Source organism: Mytilus californianus, unplaced genomic scaffold (assembly GCF_021869535.1).
Source record: "Mytilus californianus isolate M0D057914Y unplaced genomic scaffold, xbMytCali1.0.p SCAF_5, whole genome shotgun sequence".
NCBI lineage: Eukaryota > Metazoa > Mollusca > Bivalvia > Mytilida > Mytilidae > Mytilus > Mytilus californianus.
This window is the reverse complement of record NW_026262701.1, coordinates 31,353,955-31,357,698: the sequence shown is the minus strand read 5'-3', so window position 1 is coordinate 31,357,698 and position 3,744 is coordinate 31,353,955. Positions and strand designations below refer to the sequence as shown.

At 30.4% G+C, this 3,744-nt stretch overlaps 1 long non-coding RNA gene across 1 annotated transcript; it reads left to right on the top strand.

Moving 5' to 3' along the window:
- Positions 1-908: 908 nt before the first annotated feature.
- Positions 909-3,314, top strand: LOC127700220 (uncharacterized). The gene is made up of 3 exons (XR_007981501.1): positions 909-1,050; positions 2,236-2,345; positions 3,195-3,314. It is a non-coding gene; the product is annotated as an uncharacterized LOC127700220 (long non-coding RNA).
- The last annotated feature ends 430 nt before the right edge of the window (positions 3,315-3,744 follow it).

Genomic DNA, 3,744 nt, shown 5'->3' with positions numbered 1-3,744 from the left:
TTTTAAAATATATTGGCCTCGAGCATCACTGAAGAGACGTTGATTGTCGAAATGATCATCTGGTGCAGAAAAATTGGTACCGTTTATATTTCTATTTATTAATACATTTGTTTTTTGCAAGCAAATACCCAGCAAACACACAACATTTTAAAAACATTTTTAAATGTCATATGGACGTCTCTCACAAAATATTTCAATAAGATATCATTAAAACATAAAAAAAATGTTTATTTTATTGTTTTTGAAATGTTTTATTTCTAACATTTATGTAAAATGTTTTTACAACATTAAAAAAAAAATTATTTGCTAATATCTTTTATTCATGTTCTCAAACATTGTTCTAAAATATCCCGTAGATATTTTATAATATAAAAAAATAATATTTCCTTCAATTGATATTTTATATTTTAACAACATTTAAAGTTTTGCTATTTGCATAAAATGTTTTATAACGTAAAATTAAAATGTTTTACATAAAACATCTGAAAATATCAGCTAAATGTTTTCTATAAAATATTCTGACATACACATTACTTAATAGTCTTACTGATATTTTATTCAACATTTTACGGATATAAAAATAACATTTTATTTTAAAAACTTTATTCAAAACCCCACAAACAACGTTTTGTGGAATTAGCTCGTTTTTTTTCAGGATAAGATATAGTACTACATTTCATCAATATCATGACAAGCAAGATACTATGGTTGAAATCCTTAATTGATATCTTGAAGATCCTTCTTATATTAAAATTCAAAAGAGTCAACATTAAATTAAGCAATAATGTATTGATAAACAATCACCTATCTTTAATGTTTATTCATTTCGTTGGTGTATATTTTAGAAATTAAGAAATTAAAACTGTAACTGTACTAAGTTCAATTTTCGTATCGTTTATATGCCTTACGGAAAACCGACCTTTTCCGGAATCGACTTTTGTTTTATCACCGGAAATGATTTTGAAATTTGAATTTCGAAACGAAGACAGGATATCAACAAAGACTAAGAGAGCCAAGAAAATTGTTTGTTACGCGATATATACTCACTTGGTAAGAATGATTAATCTGTTAAGATGAAACTTGTGCATTCATTGTGTGTGTTCAATCATAATCGGAACCAATTACATCTGTTTCTGGAGGTGCGGATCAAGGTTTTGAAAAAAGGGGGGCCCTGCCCAAGGCAAGCAAACGTTTGGAGTGATACTTGTAAATAGTCTATACATTTATCTTATAAGTAGCTCCATAAGGGGGTCGAGGCCCCTAAATCCGCCACTGTTCAAGCATCTGCGTACACCAATTATGAATTTGTTCATTGATATAAAAAAATTATAAGGATATGTGGCTTGTGTGTTTGATTGCCAATACACCTTATCGCTATTTGTCCGCCATTACTGGCCATGGACATCACAAAAGTTCCCGTAAAATGTTGACGTCATATTAGAAAATATTTGACACCACAATTGAAAGTAATACACCTTATCGCTATTTGTCCGCCATTACTGGACATCACACAACTGTCACAAGATCCCTTACAATTTTGACGTCATCATAAAAAATATCTGATGCCACAATGGAAAAGTGATTGTTGTTTGACGTCAAAAGTTCAAGCAGGATATATTCTCGGGTCAAGCGGGAATAGCGATAAGGTGTATTATTGTATGACGTATGCTGACGTAAAAAGTTCAAGCGGTACAGATTTCCAAATACTGAAATAGCGATAAGGTGTATGAGACAGCTATCCAGCAGAATTTAAATGACTTGGATAAAAGAAATTATAGGTCACTGTACGGCTTTCAAAACTGAGAAAACCAATGCCATATAGTCCACTTTGAAGCCTTGACAAACAAATGTTAAATTTTTCTCAACACAATCGAAACAAAACAACTAACTGCCTACATTAAATACACATTATGAAAAAGAAATTTGACAGGCTTAAACCAACAACAACTATTGCAATAAGCATGACTCAATACCTTGTTTCCGAGGCACACAAACAAGTTACAATAACACTCATATAAGCACCATTTGAATATGGAGATATTTTTTTTCTAGTAAAATCAGTGTATGCATGTATTTGCAAAACAGTAAATTAAATTTCCCTTAACAGCTTAATGAACAATACAAAGACTATGTAAGACTTTAGTAAAAGCAAGATAATATAAACTGTTGCTTAAAATTATATTTATTGCTTCATACACACAATGTACATACAATGTATATTTTATTTTTTAACAGGAGCTAAAAGAAAAGCCACAAAGGACAAGTTCAATATGCAGGTTTACAATTTGGAAGTGGCGCAGGTTCTTTGGAATGTCTACAACCTTTCAGGAGAATTTTTTTTTGAAGTAAGATTTTCATACAGAATTACTGTTATTCCATATTTAATTTAAATATTTAGCATAAACAATGCATTACATTCAAGATTAAGGGCATACAATACAGAAAAGATATCTGGATATTTGAATAAATTATTTTTTTGGTGACAAAATAGAAACAAGTTGTTTATATAAATCAATCTTTTAGTCCAACAGTGTGCTTTCATAAACAACATATTTGCTCTCCTTTGAAGTATTTCAAATACATATAAACAACTCATTTAATGACATCTGTGTGTTTCTCGGAAGTTAAGTTATATTATTATCATCATTGCGAAAACAATGCGTAACACTTCGATAAGTTATTATGTGCCTATAGTATACTTCTAGGACTGTATCATATGCCCTTAGATACAAATGTCACTCTACAGAGTTTAACACTTAAAAAGGACAATAAGATGTTTAATGTCATTATGTTGCAGGGCTTTTAAAGGCCCCTACATGATACAATGCATTTAATGAAAACTAAAAAAAACAAGAAAAACAACAGCCTGATTTATACAAAACAATAAAAGAAAAAAAATATGATAGAAAAAAATCAATGAGTATAATGAAACAAGACTCTTGACTGGACACATATCTAGTCTAAAGTTTTTTATGTGTTTTTTTTTAAATAACTAAATGAAGTTCAGCGTGGCATATTGCTCTCTCTTAACACGGTCAGCCATTTATCGTCCCCTTCCGACAGACTATCATCGTTATTTGTTTCAAAACTTTAAAGGGGAGGGGATGTATATCCTTCAGGCAACGTGAATCGTTCTATAATACAGGAATGTGCAAGAAGTTTAAATATGAATGTAAGATTAATTTTTTTTTCAGAAGCATGGCACAGCAAGAAAAAGATATAAGACACTACAAGACATTCCAAGTGATTTTGAATAAGACAATTGATTGACTTTTTCAATGTATTCTTAAATAAATCAAATAGTTGATGTAAAATGGTGTTTTGTTCTCATCTCTTCAGCCAATTATCAATGATTATTGACTTAAGATGTAACCCTATTAGAAGTGTAGCGTTTTAGTTTAGAAAGAGAAGTTGTATTGAAAAATCTGAATTTGGGACAAAAGTTTTAGTCAATGTAACTTGAACTTAAAAATGTGTATAATGTTTGCATAATGTCCATTGGCATATATGTCATGCATGTTCAGGTTGACATATGCATGATGTGTATAAGATAGGTAATAAAAGTTGAGAGTGAAAAACTAAACATTATACCATTGTGGTTGGAATGTGGGCTTTCTTGCACTGTCTGTCGTCTGTCCACCTATATTTGTCGGATTTTGTCCAACAAAAATTTTCATCACTGTTTTTCCCAAAACTGCTGATAAAGATGAGTTCATATTTAATGAGCTGCTTGATAGTGATGAA